Source organism: Chelonia mydas, chromosome 2 (genome assembly GCF_015237465.2).
Source record: "Chelonia mydas isolate rCheMyd1 chromosome 2, rCheMyd1.pri.v2, whole genome shotgun sequence".
Classification (NCBI taxonomy): Eukaryota; Metazoa; Chordata; order Testudines; family Cheloniidae; genus Chelonia; species Chelonia mydas.
Window position 1 is genome coordinate 242,120,984 of NC_057850.1, and position 25,737 is coordinate 242,146,720.

The following is a 25,737-nucleotide window of genomic DNA, read 5'->3' on the forward strand; positions in this document are numbered from 1 at the left end:
ATAGCCTGGGAGCTTTCCACCAAGTGACAGTGGCACATGCCCACTGTGGGTACATGACAGACTTACTCGGGGAAGGTCAAAGGTGAGGAGGGCAGGAAGGAGAAACCAGAATTACTAATAAAATCAAATAGCTGCAGACAAGAACGTCTGTTTGACTATTTTGGTTTTTATTTGAATTTTCTTTGTTTTCAGTAGCAGCATGATGAGCTGAGTCCTGTACAAAGACGTAGAAGGCACAGTGCCTATGCCAAAAAGTTTACATCTTTTTTTTTTTAAGAAAAACAGGTGTAGAATGGGGGAAAAGAGAAACAGCACATTTTAAAAAAAAATACAGCCACACATGTAGACGTACACACACACGTATATACGTTTTTCAGTCCCAAATTACTGCAACCATGCTGCTATACTTAGTTGTAGGTGTCCTGGTATAGGTAGGTCTTCAGGAAGCATTTGAAGGAGAAAATGATGGTGACCTTGCAGGCCAGCTCAGGAAGAGCATTCCAAGCATAGAGCTCACACGGGGAAAGGCTGTTGCTTATCCAGAGCACATTCCTTTGCTGGAATACTGATTTAATGATTTGGATAGCTAGTATCCAAAAAGACATAAATACCACAGGGAAATAAATCTGTGCCCTTGTCTTGCTGAATGAGTAGCTGACTTATAAGTTGTGTTCTTAAGAACGGGCAGAGTAGGCTGCCTCCCTGCAGACTCACTGTTGCCAAAAGGCACTTCCCTGTTTTCCTCTCTGAATTTTTAAGTTATTTTGAAACATTTTCCTCTCTTCACCACTGGGGCTTGTAACTGGGCAACAAGGATAACTGGCAACAGCAATAAGTATCTTTTTAAAGACAACCTAACGCTGTCCTTAGTATATAAAGTCATAGAAAGGTAGGCGGGTGGAACCTTGAGAAGTCATCAAGTCCAGCCCCTGTGCTGAGGCCAGGACCAAGAAAACATAGAATATCCCTAACTAGTATTTGTCCAACTATTTTTTAAAACCTAAGCCAGTGATGGGGATTCCACAACCTCCCTTGGAAGCCTGTTCCAGAGCTTAACTATCCTTATAGTTTGAAAGTTTTTCCTAATATCTAACCTAAAGCTCTCTTGCTACAGATTATGCCCATTACTTGTTGTTCCGCTTTCAGTGCACATGGAGAACAATTGATCACCATCCTCTTTATAACAGCCCTTAACATATTAAGTCTATCAGTTCCCTCATCAGCCTTCTTTTCACAAGACTAGTTATAGTTCTGTTGAATGTGTGGGTGTATTATATGAAAGAACCGGGGGTGGAAGGGACGACTCATGCTACGTGTATTAACCCCTTGGTTCTGCATTCTAACATAGTGGTATGCTAAATTTGCTCTGACTTCAAAGGTTTTGCAGAACCCAGAGTGCTGAAATGCCAGTCAAAAGCAGCTCCTCCAGGGCTGGGTTTCTGCTCATGCCTCCCCTCCTCCCCCTCTTTCCACCTCCATGTCCACCAGTTAAACCACTGATTTGGTACCACAGAAGTAATACTTTCCTCTTTCCATGAACACTGCTACTTGCCAACACGAGCAGCAGGGGATAGTGATATGGTGTGGACTCAAATCAGGAGCTGAGTGGACAGGGGAGATCCGAGCAGAAGCAATCTCCTCAGCTCTTGATTTGATTCCCCACCGCCACCAGCCCCACTGCTGTCAGTCCTCCAATCAGTTTGCTTCATGCTCAGTTTCCACCAATTTCCACAACCTCATTTTTTGAATGAGTTTTAAGTAGTAATCATGAATTAAGGGGTTAAGGTTAGAGCAGGGAAACCGTTCGATGAATTTCAGTATTTTTTCTAAATTGTCTTTCTTTTTTTCTCAAATTTATTCATTATTAGAAATAACTTGCCAAATGTGCATCTTGGTCTGGAGCTTGATTGTGAGAAGGTCATTTCAAGGCTTTAATTTTCAAAACTCAGCTGTTTTGATTAGACACACAGGTCACATGATAGGTTTCTGTTCCTAGGTAGGGTAAGTGCAATCACGGTTTCAGTGCAAATAATCAGAATTCATTTTCCATTAATATTTTGCAATATTCGCTTAAAATTTGTTTTGACAAAAATTCCTCCCTGAGAACTGGTTTATTAGACTATTAGCAGAAAGCAAACACAAAAGGGTCATGAACACAATGAAAGCAAACCAGTTTAAAGTTGCAATGAATATTTGCAGAATTCTCCCCATCTCCCCCAGTATTTCTCCAGCTCTAGTTGAGGTCCAGATAAGACCAAGGCAAAGCTGGTGGCAACCACTGGAAGAAGTGGAAGAGGTCTCTGGATGAAGGGAGTATACCTGCCTTTGGCTACTCAGGTTTGAAAACTAGGGTTTTACTGGATCCTCAGCTGCTTCTAGAGGTCTAGAGAGCTGCAGCTGCCTGGAATGCTTATCGTCTACCCTTGTCCAGGAGGTTGATCTTTTCTTTTGGAATGAGGTGATGCCTTGTGTAATGTGGTGCTCTTCTGTTGATTCATCCTGTTGAATTTATTTAAACCCTGCATGATGCTGCAGAGGTTCTGCTGACTCATAGCAGATGTGGCTTGTTAACCACATTTAGGGTCTAAGACAGAGGTCAGCAACCTTTGGTTGCTTCGGGAAGTGGTGACCAGCACGCCCCTGCGGCCCACAGCTCCCATTTGGCCGGGAACGGTGAACCATGGCCACTGGGATCTGCAGGGGGTCATGCCTGTGGATGGTTAATGTAAACAAAATGTCTCGCAGCCTGCCAGTGGATTACCCTGACGGGCTGCGTGCCGAAGGTTGCTGATCCCTGGTCTAAGAGGTGGGAGTTGTTCTCTAGAACAGTGGTTCTCAACCAGGGGTAAGCAGAGGTCTTCCAGCAGGTGCTCAACTTATCTAGATCAGTATTTCTCAAGTTGGGGGTTGCAGCCCCCAGGGGTGGGTCACAGGATGGATTTAGGGGGATTGCAAATACAGGGCCAGCATTGGGGTGGGCAAGCAGGGCAACTGCATGGGCCCCACATTGCAGGGAGTCCCACGATGCTAAGTAATATAATTCAGCACCACCCTCTGGGGCTTGGGTTTCAAACAGGGCTCACAAGTGAAAAACAGGTTCAAGTATCACACTGAATGTAAGTACAATATTTATATTCCAATCTATTTATTTTGTAATTATATGGTAAAAATGAGAAAGTAAGCAATGTTTCAGTAATAGTGTGCTGTGACACTTTTGTATTTTTATGTCTGATTTTGTAAGCATATAGTTTTAAAGTGAGGTGAAATTTGAGGTACACAAGACAAATCAGGCTCCTGAAAGGGGTACAGTAGTGTGGAAAGGTCGAGGATCACAGCTCTAGAAGGTGAGGGAACTAGGAAGGAGGAGGTTCCGAAGGGACTTTTCCAGGGGGAAATTGAGGCTAATATTTAGGCTGTGCTGACATTTTTGAGGTGTCAGTAAATCAAACCTGGGAAGGGGTGTGGGTGGGGTTGAGTTTTACACAGGAGTGTTTCGTTCAGTTTTGAGTCTGTGCATTCAGACTGCAGTAAACCAGGCCTTTGACACTTCAGTATTCGATTGTAGCAATGGGTTGTATATGGGGCTACACCTTGAGAACACCCAGAAACCTATAGAAAGTGCAGAATGTAGCTACCTTCTCTGCTTAGTGGTGCTTCTAATAAAAGGAACCTTGCATTTGTGCTCCATGATTTGCATTGGTTGTACTTCTGGTTGTAATTTAAGGTTCCACTGTTCACCCCTAAAGTCCTAAATGGTATCTCCAGAGATCTGATCTCCTCTCTCTGTGAATTATGATGGACGAAGTCAGTTGAGGTGCTCTAGTTACCAATACCCTGGTTTAATCAGGAGACAGCTGGATTCAATGAACGAAACTGGTTTCCTTCGCTGGCCTGTCACTGCCTGAGCATGCTGATCTGCCGGGCAACCTGCAAAGGTTTTCTTGCTTTGCAGGTCTTTTCTGAGGAAGAAGGCTCAGTGGGGATTTTAAGCTGGTGGGAGTATCTCAGTTTGGGTGACATTTGGAAGATTCCATATGTAGGACATTCGTTGCAATACGTACGTGGTGATGATTAAGCATTGCGCATGTTCCCAGGGTTGCACACTGGGTGTATTTTTAAATAAAGAAATATTACATCTTAAATGTGTAAAGATATAAAAACAGCCTCTTTTGATCCTCACAGGATTTACCCTCTTGTAAAGAAAGACTCTGGTATTTTGGACATACGCAGACAAAGTGGAGTTCCTCTTGCCTCCAATATATTTTTTTCTTACCCAATTACTTCCCCTCACCCTCCTTCATATAATATGTTCTCTTCTCTTCCTGTGAATCTACCTCTGAATAAAACAGCTCCTCCTTTCTTCTAGACTGAAGCAGCATCTCCTTTTTTGTCCCAGACACGCAAGAAGAAAGATAAAATGCAAGGGATGTGGTTTAATTAGGCTGTAGCTTTATTAACTTAACTCCTCTGGGAGCTATCCAGTGATAGCTGAGACAGTGCAGGGCATAATTCCTTCTTCAGTCATTTCTGCCTGGTGGTGTGGATTCCCCATCCCTCCACAGCTGTTCCCCAACCTGTTGCTGGGATTCCACTACCCTCCCCTTGTATGCAGTTTAAGGGCTGGGGAAAGAGGGTCTCTTGGCTGTACGAGAGACATTAGGAGGCACAACTCTGTTCCCAAGCTTCTTTAGGGTTGCCTTTCCCTACTCCAGTTCCAGTTTATCAGGGAACCAGACCTCTTAATCCTGGTATGAGAGGGGCCTCAGGATAGAGTGACAGGGTTTATACACCCTCCCCCAGGTGCTCAGGGCCAGTGGCTTACCTGAGCCCCAGTGGTCCACCCACCAACTCACCGTGATGCCTTTCCCTCTTTCCAACCACCAAGTGGAGGGAGCTTTAAAGGAACCATTACCCTTTTCTCTGCCAGTTCAGCCAAAGCCGCCTCTTTTGAAATTGCAGGATTGCATTTTGTCTGTTATTTCTTCTGCTCTCAGTTCTATAATGACTTCCTGGTCCTCCTTACCTATAACTTCCTACAGGCATTGGACCCAGTTGGCCCACTGCTCATGTGGGTTGCTCATCTGTCCAAAAAGCCCATGCAGAACAAATCAGGTCCACAGATGGGGAGAGATGAGTACTGCTCCTGTTTTCTGCCTCTTATATGTTCTCTTGTTGCCCCACTGATGTCATATAGAGAGTAAAAAGCATGGGAATGTCAGACTGTACGTAATCCACACCTCCTTGGGGCTGACCATGTCATTGCACTGAATTATTGCATGGTCCTTTCTTGTTGCACTGATTATTGTTTCCCTGAAATTACCTCTTTTTGGTTATGTCAGGTTGGTGACTGGCCCCTAAATTATAACATTTTTCTTCCCTCGGTTTGAGTGATTCCTCCTCTGTTAATAGAGGCTGGTTAGCTGCTGGATTTAGGACATCTTTTTAAATTTGCTTCATCAATACACTTGTGCATCAATCCTGTATTATTTTTAGTCTATATACTGTACAAAGTTTTGGCTTTTGCCTGACCTACTGTTTGTACTGTCTGAAGTACTCTGACCTTCCATGTGTGTGGAAAGCATAGCAATCAGGATCCAGGAGCTGTAGCAAATTTAAAGTTGTTTTCTGTACTGATTTGATTCTGTGCATATACATTCCTTTTTTTTTTTTTACAAAATATCAAAATATGACTGAATATCTCTTTATTGGACACAAAATGTTTAGGTTCTAAGCAAAGAACAGAGAATGTAATTGTTAAAAAGATGTTTCGGCATTTTAATTTTAAAAATATGTCTTTAAAAGGCACTGAACTTAAGGCAATAAAATATTGGAGCAGTCAATTAATTTTTTAGCATTAGCTAATTCTTAGACTTTTTTCTTTTATTTTACTTAAGCAGCCTATATGTTGTACCAGGATATAAGTAAAAATAGCAGAGGGGCCAGTACCAGTAATATACATCATCAATTGTGTTCTTGCTGTCACCCAAAGTCATAAACAGAAGGAAATATATAAAAGAAATTTTGATAAAGGCAGGTGGTCTGAGTGAATAATTTCCCTTTCATTAACATATTCTCCTTATTAACTCTGTAATTAATTGTACATAGCTAAGGAAAGCTATGGAAATTGCATTTTGAGATGTATCAAAGCTGACTTTATGCTTCAGACTTCCATGCAATTTACTATTAATGAAGCAAGAGATGGAAGCCCCAAATCTATAATTATTACTTACGATTTGAATGACAAGGAAAGAATTTTATCAGTAGAGTTTCAAATGAAAGGGGATTAGTAGCTAATGTTGAAATTGTTAATCTTTCTTATTAAAATAATTTTGACAAAAGTGTTTAGCCTGAAAGAGGTTTCTGGAACATCATTTACCATTAAAACAGCCATTTTCTGAAGCTCAGTATGAATTTGTCTAAGTTTGACACCAGGGTGCAAATATTTTTTGAAATGAATTAATATTTTATGGGAGTTGAGGCTGTTCAAATGTGAGCTGATGCAGAGCTGCTTGCTGTGTATATATTCCTGGAATGTGTAGTGGGACGGTAGCACAACATCCTACCAGAATTAAGATGTCTGTTAAGATAATAACGGGAAAAAACCCTGACACAACTTGAGGGGCCAAATTATGACTTTGGCTGTGTCCACACAGCCTTGATTAGCAAGTGTAAATAAGGAGAGAATTTGGCCCTAGATCATGATAATTTTTATTTGAGATATAAAATGTATATAATTAAGTTTGGCAACATCACTTCATGTTGAGACAGGCCTTTTTACTCATTTTAAATGGTGGTAAATTTTCAAGTTTGCATGTTTTTGTTAGAGGATATCATACTTTAGGCTGAAGATTTTAAGCTGTTTGTGTATAAATACATATATACACACACTTAAGTGTGTGTGCATGTGTGTTATATTCACATTGTGTGTTTATGAGCGCGCACACACACACACGCATATATATATCTTTTAAATTATAATGTAAAATAGTTGTTTTTAAATTTAAACAATTTCTTGCAACGTTTACTATCCTAAAATCCTAGTCTATTTTCATTGCCCATGATGAGCAATGTGCAAAAATGAAATAGTATAAATGGTGCAAAGTAAAGCTGAAATTTACAAAATCTAATTTGTAGTGATTTTAGTCACACAGGTAGTAAAAGAAATGTATTTAAAAGAAGATTGTTAATTTGTCAGCATCAGTTAAATTTTCGGACTGTATTTTAAATGTGAATGTAGGATATTGATTGTGTGCACAGATATACTTTACATAAAAGTCACTATCATCCTGTGAGTTCCCAAAGCACTGCGCTACCATGAGACCCCACTTGTCTACTCCCGAGCACTTCATTCAGCTCTCTCAGATGATTAAAGGAAGCAGAACTAGCCCTATGGGTCTAGTCCTGCTATTGTTCCACAGCAGTTGCCATTGACTTCAGGCAGGAGTCCTGGACCCAGAATGATAGTAGCACTGAGCCCCATAAACTGTTTATGTACAGGTGCCTCATTTATCGTTGAAATGCGGCCAACTGTTAGGCTGAACTTGGAAGCTGTTTAACACCCTACAGTAATAATATATAACCCTATGGAAGAGGCAATTTAGTTATAATGGTGTGGGTTGTATATATTTGCATTTTAAATTATTGCAAAAGCACCTAAGCAGATCGATAGGTGGCCTTTTTAATCTGTAATAAACAAACCGTTTAGGGCAGGAGTTGAATGTTACATTGAAAGGAAACTGCAGTGAAAATTTGGTAGGCAGATGTAATTACATGATATAGAATTTATCTAAAATGGGGCTTAAACCAATCAACCAATCTTGCAGCTTGAAAGAAGGTATTTTACATCCCCAAGAGTGCACCTATCTCAGCATTTAGATGCAACATGCACCCAGCAGCTGCCCAAGTGTGAATGCACGATGTCAGATTCCGAGAAAAATTTGTGCTGTTATTTGCACGCTGATCTTTGCCTCCTTGCTCATTTACTGATGGGTCTCCTCTTATTTGCATTTTTGGATCTATCTGTATGGCAGCCATAGGATGTAATTGCAGCATGGACTAGAGTCACAAAAGAACATGGGCGCTTCCATCCCCAAATCAGGCCTCAGCGGGATACTTGCAGTCCCCGTGCAGATGCTGCCAAACCCTGTAGGTGTCTAACCTCGCTCAGCACCTAAACTTTGGCAGTAAAAGTTCCGTAGGCACCTATGTGTCAGCCTGTAGGCAGGTGCACTGTGGCCTCGCTCTAGGCATCTGAACACCTGAGCCCCAGAGCAGTGCACGAACTGGGGGAGGAAAGGTGTCTGAACATCTGACTCTCCTGCGGGGCCTGATCCCGTAGACGGGCTCAGGGCTCGTCTACCAGATTTGGGTCCTCTAGATCAACTTGCACAAAACAGCTGGGTGGAGGAGGAGGAAGAGGAGCTCCCTCGCCACTTTTAACCCCAGGATTAGGGTACTCATCTGGGATGTGGGAGACTCTTGGTTCAAGTCCCCTCTCTTCCTGGGGTGGAGAAGGCATTTGAACAGGGATCTGCTACTTGTCAGGTCTCTACCTCTTAGTCATTGGGCTATGGGATATTCTGATGAGAGGGGCTCCCTCGGTTTCTCCTGTTGAAGCTTTTCCACTGTGGATAAATTATGAAAGAATCATTGGGCTAAAAGGTCGTTGTCGTCCTCCTCCTCCATCCCACAGCCTCTTCCAAAAATGGCACAGATGCCTAATGCCAAGAGAGTGTTTGCAACTAATAATCTCAAGTAGAGGGAGGTGCCTCCCTGCAGCCCAGACTTTGGTGCCTATCTCCAGGAGGGGGCAGGTCTTAGTACCCATCTCTCACCTTGGCATCTCCCATTGGTTAGTGTAGGTGCATGCTGGCTTTTATGAATCCCATTCGGAGGTGCCTGTTTCTCCCTAGGTATAGGGAGCCTAGGCGCTGAACTCAGGCTTTGTGAATCCCAATGATTTTTCCATGTTCTAAAAGGTAGGAATGGACAGGCTCAGAACTGCAACCCCGAAGTGTCTTTGTGAATCTATCCCCATGTGTGGATGTACGCAAGCTGACTGTAATCTAACTATCGTGGGTACTGGATCAGTGAATCTGCAACAGCGCACACTTTGGTGTGGGTTATACAAGCCTGCCTAGAACCCTGGGTAATTGTTCCCAAGGCTAGTCCATGTTGAAGTTAGGGTTGCCAACCCACCAGAATTGGCCTGGAGTCTCCCGGAATCAGCATCCATCTCCTGGTGACTGCTGAAAGCAATCCAGGAAATTTTAATAGGACATTTTAAGAAAATGACATTTTTTCATGTTGGGGGGGGGGGGAGAAAACATCTTCCGGAATAGCTTCAGTCAGAGTTGGCAACCCTAGCTGAAGTGTACGTGCTGTTGCAGCTTCCGTGCTCTGGTACGGATCTAGCTACCTCCGGTATGTGCACACGAACTGCAGTCACACCCCATGATTTCAGTATAGACGTTAGACATACAAGCTGTTTGTTTGGTGCAAAACAGTAGTGTATCCTTCCTCCCTGCAATCGAGCAATTTTCTTTATTACCAGGAAGAAAATTAGTAGCAGATGAAAGCTACTATCAGTTCAGATAGACTTGAGACCAAAGTGTTAGTTACTTTGAAATATGAACAGTTTGATTCTCTAGTCCTGCAAACGGAGATTCATCCACATGTATCCATGTGAGTACTATTAGAGTAAACAAAACTCTGTGCAGTGTATGGATCTGTGCAGGCTCTTTTCTTGAGAGGATTATAGCCTGGATTGTCTCAGATGTAGCTTAATAAAATACAGTTTGGGAACAGAGCTGGTAGAAAAATTTTCATTGAAACCATGTTTGCCACTTTCAATGATGTTTCAAGTAAACTTGAATTTTGCATGCAATCGTATCAATTTCAATGGAATTTTATTTAAAGAAAAATTGGAGAAAAGTTTTGAAATCCCATTTGGGCATTTTCAGATTGGAAAGATTCAGTTTTTCATTTTGACACACCTTTTTGTTTTGAAATATATTTTACATTCATTTAAAAAAATTAAAATGGTCAAAATTAAAACAGTGTTTTGAATGTGTCTAAATAAATGTTCTGATTGACCTGAACGATTTTTTCTAGAATTTTCTTTCATTTAAAAAAAAAATTGGCTTTGTCCCAATTTGTGTTTGTATCTATTTCTATATGAAAATTTTTCATGGGTCAGATTTCAGAGGACAGAAAATCCATTTTTTTAATCCGTTCTGCTTCAGAATGCTTGCTCTTCAAATAGATTATTCACCAGATGAGGCCCTAATATTGAAGTTAATTGGGGCCTTCTCACTGACTTCACTAGACATTGAATCAGGCCCTTGGGTGGAGTTTTTTGACTGTTGTTTTTTCCTTTGTCTTTCCCCACCCAACCTACATAACATGTGAAAACATAGGGGAGTTCTGTTAGTAGATTTGCTAGTCTATTCATATTTAGTTGTTCTGAGAGATGATTTAGCATTGGTCTCTTTATCTAGGAGTAATGTATCTGTCACCTGGATTACAGGATAACTGGCTTTAGAACGGTTAAAAGACATTTGTGGCTGTCTCCAAACCAAAAGACTCTTTTAAGCTAAAATGGTGGTGTATAGGCCCCCATTAGTCACCACTATACGGGTAGAATGGTGCCCATTTGCTTGTATTTCGGTTTGTGCAGAGTTGGTAACAAATCAGCTTTTTCAAGGGGCAGTTCCCCAAATATGCTGAGTCTGGGGGCTACCAGACCCTCAGCTATCATCAACACTGAACGTTAGGTTGTTTTCTCCAGCTACTTAACTGCAGAATTCTGAGTAGGCAGTACTAATTTACCAAGTGCTCAGAACAGCTCTCCTATCCTTTTCTCCCAACTTAGGGTGTGAAAAGAGACATTTGCCAGGGGAAAGCAATAAAATATGAGCAAATGTTATTTATGTTCCTAAGAGTCTCTTCTTCACTCTGCATGCCCTTTCCTTGGTTTATCACATGTCTGTTTTCTTCATTTCTGTAATTCTCGTTCTTTAGAAAGCAGCATCTGCTTTCATCAGAATCCGGGCTCTTTTCCATTAAGCCATGTTTGCTGTTGTTGAATTCTCTTTCTCTCCCCATGTCACATTATTTTCCCTGTGTTCCCCTTGATTTGCTCTTTGCCCCGTACTTCCTGCATTCTCATCTCAAGTCTAGACCATGCACTGTTGAAAATCCCAAGGAAGATAGATGGAATTTTGACAAAAATGAGCCACTTTTTGTTGTGCTGCAAGGGGCTGAGCCTGAGCAAAGAGCAGCTTCCCCATCCCCAACACCACAGAATCTCTCCCTGCATGTTGGCTCTGCAGTTGGGGTAGGTGTATCTGCCCAGGAAGGGGGTACAGCCATGGAAGGTCCTCTCTCCACATCATCGTTATCCAGCCTCCTCCTTGAAACCTAGAAGGATTTTCCAGCATGGACCATGTCACTAATATTATGTGGATTCTTCTGTACCCTGAAATATATTCCAAAGTCCACAAACTGCCACAAGAGTCTGAGCAGCCAGCCTGGAAGCTCTTGACCATTACTGCCAAAGCCAGCACTACTGGGAAGGTAGTGTGGATGTCCCGAGATCCATGGAATTTTTTCACTGTGATCCTGAGATCCAAGGTTTAATGGTGAGAAGCCCTGGTGGCCAGAGTTTCCTGGTCATGGGTCTTGTGTGAGTGTTCCCATGAAAGGGCTGATTTTGCCCTCCATCCCTCTGCCCCTTTTTCCCCTTTACATGTGTGCTTCTGTGTGCTACAGAGAGAGAAATGTGAATGTGTATGCATGTAACATATATATGTATATAACACTGTCCCATCATCCATTTTTTTAACTTCTCTTGTCTCTCATAATTGTGTTCTGTTTTTTAATGTTTTCTTGATGTGGCACGGTTGGTCTCAGGAAAGAACTGGCTGCCTTCTTTGACGTGTAGTAAAAGTTGCAGCACACTGTGCTTTGTACTATGCGTTATGTCTATAGACATAACGTTCCTGCCCTCCACAAGATGGCCAACTGCTAGCAGGGCTATAGTTTGGCCCCACATCTACAAGTCAATATATATGTTGTATCTTTTGATGTCTTTTGTCATTGTTGGTTAGATGGTCCCTGGTCTCTATCTTTGTAGTACTCAACAACACAATAGACACACATTTTTGAGACTGAACATTTTTAGAACCAAATATTTATTCATCAGTAATTTTCTGTGTGTAGTAAATGGATATGAATGTCTTAATGCTTTGAAAAAGATAATTAAGGCTTTAATTTGCAAATATAGTATCCGATAGGGAACCCAAACTTCGATGTATAATTGTGTTAATGGGCCTGAAGGTATGGCTTTTATTTTTGTGTTCTCAATTAGTAAGTAGGTGTCTAATATCTTTAAAGCTCTCATTTAGGCACACAATATTCCCACATGTAAATCACACTTGCATCTTGCATTTATTGTTTGATGTGAGATCATTAGTGGAAAATGGAAGCATGGAAAATGGATCGTCTTTAAAAATTCTTCTAAAAAAAGAATGAAAATGTATGTGGAAGTGTAGTTGTGCACCAGAGCAGGCAAGCAATTCTGAGCTTGTTGGGGTCCAGCTCTTGCACATATATTTGAACTTATAACTCTGTCAGTGATGAGGTGGTTGTTTGGTTTGTATATTTTTTTTTAATTAGTGACACCTACTAATTTTGATATAACTGTATGGCTAGTGATTTTGCTTTTTAGCAAAGCTACTGAAAAAAGCTCATAGCAAAACTACTCGTGAATAATTTAACAGCATTCATTCTTGGTGTCCCTTCCCATTGTGCACAGTTGACTTTGAAATAAGTTTTTTTAAGTTTTGTGCATATCCTAATTATAATACGTCAAATACTGTGAAATGGCAATATTCAGCTAAACTATTTGATTTCACAATTTTTTTAAAAATAGCCCTCTTTGTTTATTTTAAATCTCTATTATCAAAAGCCAGCCTATGTGTGTGTTGGGGGGGAGTAATAGAAAAAATAAAAAATGATTTTGAGCTAATTCATCCTTTGCCCCTCCTGTATCTAACCTGGAATTTCATGTATAAATAGAATATAGCAGTTGTGTTAAATGACATTGTTACATTACTGTCTTCACCAGCAACTCTAATCCTTTATCTTTTAAAAACCCCAAACACCTAATTCCTAATTACTACAGTGGCATCAGATGTATTCGTTAACACCTAGTTTTAGACCTGTTATGAACAGTCATGAAAGGAAGGTTAAGGCCCAAGGCTGTGAGTGGAGATCTGAGTTCTTTTCCCAGCTGTGTGATAGGCTGTGACCTTGGGCAATTGACTTCAGGGCTTCTGTCCTTCTGTTTTCTATGTGTAAAATGGCAGTAATATTTGCCTCCCTTGCAGGAGTGCTGGGAGTGCTTCGAGATGGGTGGATGGAAGAAGCTACAGAAATACAAAATTTGTTACAGAGTATTGTATTGCCTTTTTGGTAATCATCTTCTCCCTATTCTTGAAGGTTTATTTAAAGCACAGTAATTGTAGGGATTAAACTTTATAGGCATAATTTGGTAGCTGTATGTGGGTTAGGGGTTGTTTTAAGACCTAGCAAACACCACTACTAGCAGGTAATCTGAGAAGAGATTATAAATTGAGTGAGTTTACCTTACACCACATTTTAGGTAGTGGAAGTACTTCAGTATTCATTTTCTTGTTTACCTTTTAAAAAAAGCCTACTGACCCCATCCCTTCTGCCTCTAACAATGGTCAGGATAACATGTAATTTTCAGGAGATTCAACAGAGCTGAAAATCTGCCTCAGTCCACACAGGTTGTATCCCACTATTTCATTTGGATTTGAGCACCTTTGGCAGCTGGGAGCTGTAAGAAAAGGGATTAGCAAGTGTTTGTCTGACACACACTGATCCCAGCACCTGCTGATTGGATTGAAATAATCCTTTTACATGTTACAAAACTCTGTTATCAGAGCATTAAGAGTGGGGGACGTAGTGATATCCACTGCATCAAGGGTATATTAATTTAGGTAAATAGAACACAGGTTGCCATTTAATGTCCTTTTGAATAAACGTTATTCTAAAAGTTGTATTGTGTAGTTTAGTTTGGCAGATACTGTCACGTGCTGTTCAGTACAAAGATGAGATTTCCCTAGAGATCCTGGGGGTTATCTTTAAAAATAGTTTGCTATAGCAATATTGTGCTCTCTGAATACAGTTCCACTGCACACTCAGTCATTTACAACAATCTTTGCATTTATAAGTATAAATCTAAAGTACAAGGTGACAATTTTTATTGTTTAATGCTACCACAATAGAAGTTAGCATTAATTTACGAATCAAGTAATCTAGTTAAAACAGTCTTTCACCTAGGGTGAGTAGTTGCCTGAGAGAATTATTTCTTTGCTTTTTTTGTTTTGTTTTTTGTTTTGTTTTTGTAATCCCCATCCATCATATTAAGAGTATTCTGTGCCTGTGCTGGTAAATTTTCTTGATAGTTTTGCCAGGCTGAGTTAATAGGCATACGTACTACTTCAAAAACTATCCTTTTCCTTCCAATTATGATCAGATATTGAGAAGTCTGAGCAAAATTAAACTAAAGCACAGTATTGTACTCCTATTTCTTTAAATGTTGAAGAGAAAAATATCGTACTCAGCGTAGTTTGTGAAGATTCACACAGATGATGGAAAAACCCCCCTTTTTTCCCCTATTGTTAGGGCCCTACCAAATTCACGGCCATGAAAAATATGTCACGGACTGTGAAATCTGATCTTTTGTGTACTTTTACCTCATACTATACAGATTTCACAGGGGAGACCAGCGTTTCTCAAACTGGGGGTACTGACCCAAAAGAGGATTGTTGGGGGGGGGTGTCACAAGGTTATTTAAGGGGAGTTGCGGTATCACCATCCTTACCTCTGTGCTCCCTTCAGAGCTGGGTGGCTGGAGAGTGGTGGCTGCTAGCCAGGTGCGCACTTCGGAAGGCAGCGTCCCATTGGCAGCAGTGCAGAAGTAAGGGTGGCAATACCACACCATGCCACCCTTACTTCTGCGCTGCTGCCTTCAGAGTTGGGTCAAGACCCCTACAGTTACAACACCATGAAATTTACTATTTTAAAAATCTGATGACCATGCAGTTGACCAAAATGGACTCTGAATTTGGTAGGGCCCTATCTATTGTACATAGATTTTCATTTGTGACCATTCTGGAGAACGGTCAAGAGATCTGATAGGGCAGGGATGTTGTCAGGTCCTTGCGTGTGTGTGTTCTTTCAGTATGCTGTCTAGCTCTTTGCAGATAGCTGGTTCAGCAAACCTCAATAATACTACTCAGTGCTGTTAAGTGCTGAAGGCTGGAATGTCGTTACCTCAGTAACACTGTTTAGGCTGCTCAGTGCTTCTGTCCTTGGAGAAGATAGGGCAGCCTGCTCATTCAGCAGACTTCGATGTTACTCATAAAGAAAGACCACAGGCACAGTTTAGTGACAAAGGCACTTAGCCAGGTTTATTGCTGGCAAGACACAGTCCTAGCGTCCTGAATCCATGGTTACAGGTACGCTAACACGAGTGCCCCCGTGGCAAGGAACAGCTCAGTCAGCGGTGGGACTTTCCACTGCCCCCTCGGCCGAACAAAGAATTAAGGTGAAGTACCCCGACACATATAGGCTGAGACAAACAACTCACATACACAATTTACACACCACCTTACGTATTTCATGACATCTGTTTGTTACCTCCCCTTGGACACAACATCCTTTTTCATTGTTTTGTCAAAACATCTTGTACTAGATTGGGATGTATCTGTACTAGCTGAAATATATTTACGTAAATATATAGTGCCTAGTACACTACATAAGAACGGCCATACTGGGCCAGACCAAAGGTCCATCTAGCCCAGTATCCTGTCTTCTGACAGTGGCCAATGCCAGGTGCCCCAGAGGGAATGAACAGAGCAGGTAATCATCAAGTGATCCATGCCCTGTTGCTCATGCCTAGCTTCTGACAAACAGAGGCTAGGGACACCATCCTGGTCCATCCTGGCTAATAGCCACTGATGGATCTATCCTCCATGAATTTATCTAGTTCTTTTTTGAACCCAGTTATATTTTTTGGCCTTCCCAACCTCCTCTGGCAAAAAGTTCCACAGGCTGACTGTGCGTTGTATGAAGAAATACTTCCTTTTATTTGTTTTAAACCTGCTGCCTATTAATTTCATTTGGTGACCCCTAGTTCTAGCAACAACTTCGCCAAGTGAATGTACTGGATAGTGAATTTATAAGTATCTGCTTTAATACATGGCTTGACTTTGTTTCACAGCATCTGGTTCAGGCCTCAGGTCTTGCACCAGGTCCAGTGCTCCAGGCTCACGGTCGCGCTCGCTCGCGCTCTCTTTCTCTCTCTCTCTAGAGTACAAGGCGTAAAGGGAGAAAAGAGGGAGAAGTTTAGATGGTTGTGTGAAATGGATAGGTAATGTAATGTATGGGTGAAATTCTGGCTCCACTGAAATTAAACAGGAGTTTTACCATTAACATCAATGGAGCTAGGATTCCCCCCCATTTGTTGCAAGACACATGAGGTTTTGTGACCGTTAATTTACTGAATTTGTTTCTAAAGGTGAGCTCACCGGTGAGAAACAGATGATGAGCTACTGGGTCTCTATTGTTATTTTAATAGATTTTTTTGTAGCCCCAATGTCTAATTAGAGGGCACATAAGGCCCAATAATTCCCCCTGCTTTCCCACCTAAACTGAAAAATGGGAATCAGTATCACATAGCCTGTAATGTCTGCAGCTTGGCTTTCTAGCAGAAGTGTGCAGACTCTGTAGGGCTTGCCACATTTGCATATTAGACTCCAAGTTATTGTAATTTTGTAGGATCTGAGCAGCATGAATATCTTTAATGCTGAATTAGTGATTATTATTTTGATGGGGAAGGGAGGACTTTCACAATATATCAGTATAGGAAGAAAAGGTAGATGAGGACGGGGAATAGATTAAATGACTCAAAATAATTTTTTAAAAAGTCTTGTCTTCACTAAGAAAAGAAATTTGTATAGTTAGGCTCCAGTCCTGCAATCTGGTGTGCATGAGCAGACCCATGTGCACACAGGGAGACCCTTAACTTCAACAGAGTTCCATGGATGGTCCCTGCTTCCGCTCAAATCCCAGTAGGAAGTCATTTGGGCTCCATATGGACACACAGGTCTCTTGGCAACAATCAGAGCTTTAGTAAGCAAGGAAGCTCCTTTAAAAATGAGTCTTTCCTATAATTATTAACATGGTGGTCTGGATACTACGCATACTGAGGTTTTAAGGAAATTAACTACAGGATTTATTGTACCATGGACAATAGTGGAGGCACCAAAATATTTAGAGAAAAGCAAACATTGTTTCCCTCAGGAGGAGAGAAGTGGTAGCTATTGCCATTCCTTACATCTAGATTCTAGCTCTAGAAAATAATGGAACAAATATTAAAAGCAGAAATCACAAAGTAGAGGAGAGTTTCAAAGAGACAAAAGGGAGTTAAATGTTTGGTTCCCATTGATTTCTTGAGGCACAGAGTCGGGGGTGGGGGGAAATTAGGTGCCTAGTTGTTCTTTGTGTGTGTTTGAAAATCTCCCACCATCCCTCCGAGAGAGAAACTGCACCATAAGTCAGAATCTGCATAGGTTTAATAAAGAATAAATCTTGCCTGAACAAACTTGATTGCTTTTTTTAAAATAGAATAAATCAGTAGGTGGAATGAAAATGGTAGATGTAATAGATTTAGATTTTAATAAAGCATTGAAACTGTCTCATGAAATGTTAATTGAAAGCTTAATTTGAATTATTTTAGGGGACTGTCATGGATTGAAACGCAAACGGGTGGTACACACAGAGTAATGATAAACAGCAATATATAGAGGTGGTATCTAGCAAAGTACCACCGGGATTGGTGTTCGGTGCTGTTTTATTTAACATCTTAATTTATGATCTGGAAGTGGGAGGGAATGGCTTTTTAGTGACATTTGCAAGTGGGACTAAATTAGGAGGTGTTGCGAACACGGATGAGGATGGGGCAATAGTACAAAAGCACATAGCTAGGCTGAAAACTTAGACACCAGATAAAATGAAATTCATCTTAAATACATGGTGAGTTGTGACCAGTGGGGGCCTATGATCTGCATGGCTCCACTGGCTCACAAACCAGCATAAGGATGAAGCAGGAATACATCTAAGGGAAAATGATCGTAAAGGACATGTACTCAGTGACAGAGAGCAGGCTGAAAGAAATATAAGGGCTACGCTGGACAGCAAATTTGATGTAAGTTTGTAAAGTAAGCAAGGCCAGTACAGTGGTGGGCTGCATATGCAAAAGCAAGAAATTAATAGTCCCTTCTAATAGAGTCTTTACCTCACCTGGAATGTTGTGTTCAATTCAGGGTACCACATTTCCCAAATACTGGTTACAAACTAGAAGGAGGTCAGAAGAGGGCAACAAAAATTATCACAGAGCTGGAGAGATCAATATATAATGTAAATGTTAAATAGTATGCCCCACCTGGCTGTGTGGTAGCTAAACATGGGGCTAGATAAGTTGTCATACATTCAAAGGATGTAAATTGCAAGGAAGAGAAGAATTCTTTAGGGTTCAGTCTGACAATTGCTCCTTGCATAGTACCAGCTTGCTGGATTGGACCTTTTGGTAGTAGAAAGAGATCCAACTAGTACATATGGAATGGAACTAGGAAAAAGATGATTTAGGTGGAAAGTCAGAGATAATTTCCTGATAATGAGCTGTTTTAAGCTGTGGGATGTTGGATGTTTAAAACTAGGCGGGGCAAACTTAGCAACTGAAGTACTGGGAACAATCCTGCATTTGAAGGGACAGGCACTGGATGATTGTCTAGGCCCCGGGTTCCCAAACATTTTGCCACCACAGCCCCATTTTAATCAAGTATTTCCTGCCGGGACCCCAGATAGCACAGGGGATGCCATTTTGCTCTATGAAATGGCGTCTTCCGCACAGTGTGACCTCTTACATATAGCGCATGCGAGGTCACACTGTGCAGGGGATTTCATTTTGTAGAGCAAAATGGCGTCCTCTATGGATCGGGACCTTGCACACACCATACACGTGAGGTCATGCTGTGCGGAGCAAAGTGGCTTTGTCCGCACAAGTAGGGATCTCTGCGACTCTGTCTGCTGATGGCATGACCATGACCATTTGGGGTTGTGAGCCACAGTCTGGGAACTGCTAGGTTAGGTCTTTTTTACATCTCTGACTTCTGTAATTCTGGGAGCTGCAGGCAGGAGGAAAGAATTCTACCCTGAGACTACTATGGAGTAAATAGTAAAGCAGAAAAATTATGAAAAAAGCATATGACGTGAAAGTAAAACAGAGTTACTCCTTAAAGAGGAGAAATATATTGGTGTAAGAAACAGCAAAGGAATATATGAAGAAAATAGACAAAGAGATTGGATGAAAAGAAGCTATGGGATGAGATATACTGTGCCAGCAAAATGTACAAAACAAGGCTTGGAACCACAGGGTAATCACAACAAAAGGGAAAATTCATATTTTTTAAAAAAAGTATCTCAGGGTCAAATTGGAAAGAACAAGAAAAAAACAAGAGGAAACAGCAGGAAATGAGCTGCTGCAAGAAGGGTCCTTCAGTGTTTAATGTGACATTTCAGATGCAATATAATATACAGAGCCAATTCTCTTGTATCTAAATTCCCATTTCGGAGACAAATGACAGCATCCTGAAAACACCAAACCCTTATGAGCGGCATGGAGAGGGTCCCCTCTGCATTTCTCCCTAAACTTTCCATGTGGAAACACGATCAGCTACTTTCACCCCTGCACATCTCCCTCTTCCCCTGGGCACTGCAGAAAGTGCTGTGTGGTTCCAATGTAGAGGGGAGTGGGCAGGCTACTTGGGGTTGAGGTAGCCGTGCACAGCTAAGTTACGCCTGAAGTGTTTTTTCTGGAAATGTCATGCAGTAAGAGGACATATGACATTTCTGCCTAGCCCAGCCCACGTCAGGGCTCTCCTGCCTTTAATGGAGTTCTTGGGAGGAGGGATGCTGTCCAAGGAGCAGCACCAGAGCAGCTGCTGTGCTCTGTATGGCTCTTGGCACCCTGCAGATCTTGGGAAGTCCATGGAGTTTATGATGAAGTGCTGCATCTTTTCTTGGAAGAGAGGTGTTAAACCCTGTGCCTGACAAGGATGCAGGGCTCTGTGAGTTCCCTGCTTCCTTTCGAGGGAGGGGGTTGGTTTAATCTGCGCCACTCTGAAGCTCTCGCATGTCAAATCCTTATTTTTACAAAGATAGTGCAAGGAAATCAAAAGCAACTTGGACTTTGAGGGCAATGGATTTCACCTCATCAGGAGTAAGGTGTGGGTTTGTGTGGTCACTGGTCACAAGGATTAAGATAATATTCAATCCACTCTTCACAGCTGACATTTGAGATTAGATTAAACCTGCCAAGGTCCATCATATTAAAGTTGCTGATCTTTTACTGGAAGAGGCATTCTCATTCATGACGGAATGCATCAAAGGACTGTTTTTCTAAGCAATGATCAGGACAGGAAGTGTTCTGCCAAAAATAATTGTCTTTTGTAACTGCTGAACAACTTCGAACAAAATATGTGCTTTGAAAGCAGACGGTGGCCATGCTACACTAGACAGACAGACAGAAAAGACAGTGTATTTGGAGATACATCAGTACTATAGGATTTCAGTTTGAGGTTTGTCAATCTTAATTTATTCACAAAACACCACAAATGCAAGGCCTTAAATAAAAACAGCCAAGTGGTGTGGTATCAAATTAACTGCTATTCTATTACAAGAATCAGGTTAACCACATACAAACCAGTCAGGAAGTCCTTACCAAGCCCCAACCATACCTTTAGGTGTTGGCTACTTGCCCATTTTCAGGAACTTCCGACCTGTCTTAGTATGGTCCACAAGACAACCACCAAGTGTGCTAGTTCTCTGTCCTTCCCAAAGGACAGCTTTCTTATACCCTAGCAGAATCCTAATGTAGTACACTGAGACTTTGAAATGACATGTCCTTGCTGATTACAAAATAGGCTATTAATTGATTTAAGAACACGTTGCACCCACCGTGGGCACTGGGTGCATCTCTTGAATCCACCTTCTTCCCTGGATCATCTCAATGGCAAGAACAACTTATCTGGACATAGAAGGGAAAATGTAAGCTCTGCTACAAATGAATGCGCAGCATCACTGGGCCCATCTCTGCTTGAGGAAAGTGAAAATCTCATGAAGCTTAACTGCCCAAGGAGACTTGAATCTGGGCTTCCACCCAACACCGTAGACAACAGCAATTCACTCAGGATTGCAGGCTCACTGCTGACGACAGATCTAGAAGTGGGCACCTTGATGAGATCAGCCACTGCCTGCGTACACAGCGCTTTGAGTAATATTAAAATAATGGTGACAACCTCCCTTTCTCTTGTGTGCTACTCTGGAACTGTGAAACAGTGTGTGTGTGTTTGATATGCAGTTAATGAACTTCCATTGTGCCAAGCAAGCACTGCAGAATGTCTCATGAAAATATCCTAATTAGTGAGTGGATTTGAGTAGACATGCACAAACTCTAAAATATCAGAAGCACACCAGTGAGTGTAGCGTACTCCCAGGAATTCCCATGAGGATGTTTCAGAATATCCTGTCTAGTTCCTGTCTAGTCAAATGCAATGGGGAATGGGGTTTGCTTTAAGGGACCATAAATTAAAGTATGTGGCTTAATTATGGCAGAGTTTCTTGATTTCTGAGTGGTTTGAAGCTGTTCCTATCTTTCTTTCTTTCTTTCTTTCTTTCTTTCTTTCTTTCTTTCTTTCTTTCTTTCTCATTTTAATGCATTTGCTTGCATGATTGTTTTTAACTAGTAGATCTCCCTGAACAGAGAGACCCTCTCACATCTGGATATAGCCATTCAAACATCTCCTAATTCTTGGTGCTCTATACTGAAAATGGTTTGTGTTGCTCTGATCAGTTTGAACAAAGTTAAGTGTTGATTATGATTTGAGAGACAGCTGTCTTTGTTAGAGGCAAGGTTTTGAATGCATTTTCTCCTTATTCATTTGTATTTTCACTTAAGGTTTACAGGCAAGTGTCAGGAAAAATTAAGATTTGTCTAGAATAGGAAGTTATTCCTTTTAAAAAAATTTTTAAAAGCATAAGCTGTTTTAAAATTCACACACATCTGAAAAACCAAGTACCTTAACTGTTCTATATACTCAGCTATTTACAGAGAATGTAAACAATGAAAGGAAAATGATATCTTTGAGGTGACAAATAGAAGCAACTGGAAATGCCCTGGGTAGGATGGTGGTGAAAACTACTTATTACCTAAGGCCTCGTTTTAGGAATCTGATCAAAGAGACCCTGTATTGTCAGACCCTTATACCTGTACAGAGTCCCACTGATGTGAGGGGGACTTTTACACAGGTATAGGGGCCTGCCTCCATGAATCACATTGCAGGACCATGGTTTAAAATCTGAAGATACTATTGGTTGTCCTCAGAAATGATTGCCGTTGTCGTCTGCTCTTTGACCATCACATAATAAACAGCTCTCCAATACCCAAAGATCTTGGTTCTGTGGTACCCTGATTCCTGTACAGTACCACTCTTTCACTTATTTTCTTTTTCCATATGTGCTAACTTGCCTTTAAAAGGGATAATCTTTGCTTAACAACATAAATGCCCTTTTCCTCACCCTGTCTCAGGCCTGTTAGATACAACAATCTTGTCTGTTTCTAAGCCACTACTATTTCTCTGTCTCTCCAAAAATCTCTTTTAGTCTAATATGTTTCAGTGGCATTTAAGGTATACCTAAATCTTTTTTTTTTTCTACAAATGTCCTTATTTATTTTCTTTTCAGTATTGGTGGGTTGATTTCCTCTCCTCAGCCTCACCCCCCCCCCCCCAAGGGGGACGACGACGACATGTATTTTGCAGAAAACAAAGCTGTGTGTCAGACACCATTTCTTTACTGACAAAATCGTTTGATTTGCAAGAGAGAATAGTATCCTGCTTTGCTTGTTCTATAGGAAACACGATGAGATGGTAATGGCCGGAGACCGTTTTCAAGCCTATGATATCTTTCCGCAAAACCTGCGGAAAGGTCATGATAGCCTCTCTTCCTTGAAATATGTTTTGAAGTGAGCATGTGGCATAGAATCATAGAATATCAGAGTTGGAAGGGACCTCTGGAGGTCATCTAGTCCAACCCCCTGCCCAGAGCAGGACCAATCCCCAACTAAATCATCTCAGCCAGGGCTTTGTCAAGCCTGACCTTAAAAACTTCTAAGGAAGGGGATTCTACCACCTCCCTAGGTAACGCACTCCAGTGTTTCACCACCCTCCTAGTGAAAAAGTTTTTCCTAATATCCAACCTAAATCTCCCCCACTGCAACTTGAGACCATTACTCCTTGTCCTGTCATCTGCTATCACTGAGAATAGTCTAGATCCATCCTCTTTGGATCCACCTTTCAGGTAGTTAAAGGCATCTATCAAATTCCCCCTCATTCTTCTCTTCCACAGACTAAACAATCCCAGTTCCCTCAGCCTCTCCTCATAAGTCATGTGTTCCAGACCCCTAATTATTTTTGTTGCCCTTCGCTGGACTCTCTCCAATTTCATAGTATGGATTGTCTTCATAAAATATTTTTGAGGAATGGAAACTATCTGAATGCTTTTTGGGAAATCTTTCCAGGCAATTATTTGTAGGCAAGTATCACAGTGGAATTAACTATGTTAGTAGGTGCTTGAAAAAGCAAACAGTAAAAAATGGTCTGCCTTGACTGCAAACAAAGGGCTTTAAGGAACAATGATCTTCAAGTTTATGATTCAAAATGAGGCATTTTGTATTCTTTTATGACTCTGCCCCAAACTGCCTTCATGACCTTTAGCATGTCATTTAACCTCTTCAAACCTCAGTTTCTCCCTCAGCTTCCCCAACTATTTTATTGCTGATTGAAGAGGAGATACAGGAGAATAAAGATGTAGACATGTAAATGGATTTAAAGTAGCAGGTCATAATTTTGTTAACTTTACTATTAAAGGGAGGGACTGATTTTCCCCCACCCTCAAAATTACAAGGTATTAATTGGATCTTGTGCAGACTTAAAGGAATAGTTGTTGGCCACCTTTTGCCAAACTCCTACGACCAAATTCATGATTCAGCCCGATGCCAAACCCTTATCTCTCTTCCCATGAGGCGGAATGAGGGTGTAGACAAGGGAATAACTAAGTCTGCAAAAACTTAAGACCTTCCCATACCCCACAGGTTAATGGAGAACAGGGTCCACCAGTCAGGGTACTGTGCTTGGGCTTACCCTGGAGCTGGCCTCTCAAAACCACCTGTGTGCACTGGATGTCAGCCACAATTTGCAACACTATTCATTCATGCTTGTTATCACAATCTCCTTTAGAATGGTACTGTCCCTTATCCAGATCCCTGTGGGGGTCAGGAAGAAATCTTCCCTCAGGGCATGACTAGCAATATATCCAGTGGTAGCTGCGTTTCCCCTATTCCCTCTCTCCCCCTCCCATTCTCACAGCATCTTGGAGGCCTATGGATGCTGCAAGCCGTGAAGGAGCACTGGGCATCTCGCCAGCCTAGTGCAGAGAGAGAAAAAATTCCAATTTGTAAAAGATCATCTGGCCAGACCCTCAGCAAGCTTGGAAACCCAGCTCCGACAGCTACACCTTCTAGAGGACATGGCCTGTGAGGAAACTTTCAGCAGCAAGAAGTCTGCTGAGTGCCTGGGAGTGCACAAAAGGAGGAGGGAGGGCTTGCTGGAGCCAGTCTGCTTCCTCACCTCCTCTCAGTTGGTCAGTGGGTGGGCATAGGAGGCAGAGTGTGTGGAAGGCACCAGGCAAGAGTCCGGGTGTCAGAGGGGAAGCCCTCTCTCCCACTCCCCCAGACTCAGCTCTCCCCAGACAATCCAATCAGCCACCTCTCCTGTCTATACTCTACTAAGGTAGGAAGAGGCATTTTTTATGATGTAGTATCACAAAAATGTTTGGCCAACAATTTTATACTCTTCTTAACAGCTACGTTTGTAAATGCTGCAAGTTTGTTACACCTTGTGAGTGCACCAACACTTTATAGGGTAAGGCATGGATGCTGCCTGGAAGAGCACACAATCTTACATGGGATCATCATATGTTCAATAATTGTTTGAATAATGGACATAACCTTTCTCTTCCATTCCTTGACCTGAGGTTAAAAGGGACCTATCCACTTTTCTAGGTATTGAAGAGGAAATAGCTTATGGTTGATGTTCTGGGGCTGGGGCTGGAGCTGGAGCTGGGGAGGTCCTAAAAGCATTTCACCTCAGCAAAGCTAAAGCACTGTTTTTAATGTTAGACAGTCATATTTTGTGTGTCATAATTGAGTTTAAAAAACATTATAAATCAGTGATTTAACAGTAAGACCTTTCGTATATCATCACCTCTATTCAAATATGGTTCAGAATTCCTGTTGTTTTTATTTGTATATATACTCTCAACACTTATTCCCTGCGCCTACAGATAAGCCAAACTGAAGTATCTTATCTGCACTCTCCATTTCTCCCCTATTCAATCCCTTGGAACTCTGAGAGTTTGGAAAATTGGAGCAGGATCTGAACCAGCCCTGGTTTCTGGCTTTGTAAGCACCACCTTACGTTTGGGCCAGTTTTACTTTCGACCCCAAATATAGTATATACATTCTTT

The 25,737-nt window shown here is 41.5% G+C and overlaps 1 protein-coding gene across 2 annotated transcripts in view; it reads left to right on the forward strand.

Annotated features, from left to right (window-relative positions):
* Positions 1-25,737, forward strand: part of PTPRN2 (protein tyrosine phosphatase receptor type N2) — a 989,298-nt gene that overhangs the window by 896,001 nt on the left and 67,560 nt on the right. The window lies entirely within an intron of this gene.